This window comes from Penaeus monodon, chromosome 33 (assembly GCF_015228065.2).
Source record: "Penaeus monodon isolate SGIC_2016 chromosome 33, NSTDA_Pmon_1, whole genome shotgun sequence".
Taxonomy (NCBI): Eukaryota; Metazoa; Arthropoda; class Malacostraca; order Decapoda; family Penaeidae; genus Penaeus; species Penaeus monodon.
This window is the reverse complement of record NC_051418.1, coordinates 7342202-7342794: the sequence shown is the minus strand read 5'-3', so window position 1 is coordinate 7342794 and position 593 is coordinate 7342202.

The following is a 593-nucleotide window of genomic DNA, read 5'->3' as shown; positions in this document are numbered from 1 at the left end:
CCAACCCAAAGATTAAAAAAAAAAAGGAAAGAATGGAGGATAAAAAGATAATAAAAAGAGAAAAAGAGAAAAAAGAAAAGAAAAAAAAGAAGAAAACAACAAAGAAAAGATAAAACAGCCTGAAGGAAAAATTATAAGAAGTTTCAAAAGGGACAAAACAATAGAGACATCCTGACAAAATAAGAGAGAGAGAGAGGGCCCCCTTTAAGGGGGGGGCCCAAAAGGGAAAAGAAGAGAGGGAGGAAGAAAAAAGAAAACAGAGAGGGGAAAAAGAGGAAGGAAAGAAAAAACAGAGATTGGAAAGTTTTTTACGATATTTTGACAGGAGGAAATTTTTTATTTTTTGAGGAGGAGAACGGTAGAATAGAAAAAGGGAAGAAAGAAAGGAGGGGCGACAACAGACAGGAAATAGGCCCAAAGGGGAAAGCGGAATTTTTAAAAATTAAAGACGGACGTGGAAATCTAAACAATAAAAAAAATTCTTTAAATTTTTTTAAATAAAAACCCCAACACCCCCCCACCCCAAAAAATAAATATAAATTTTTAAAAATAATTTTTTAATTTTTATTTTATTTAAATTTTTAATTTAAAAA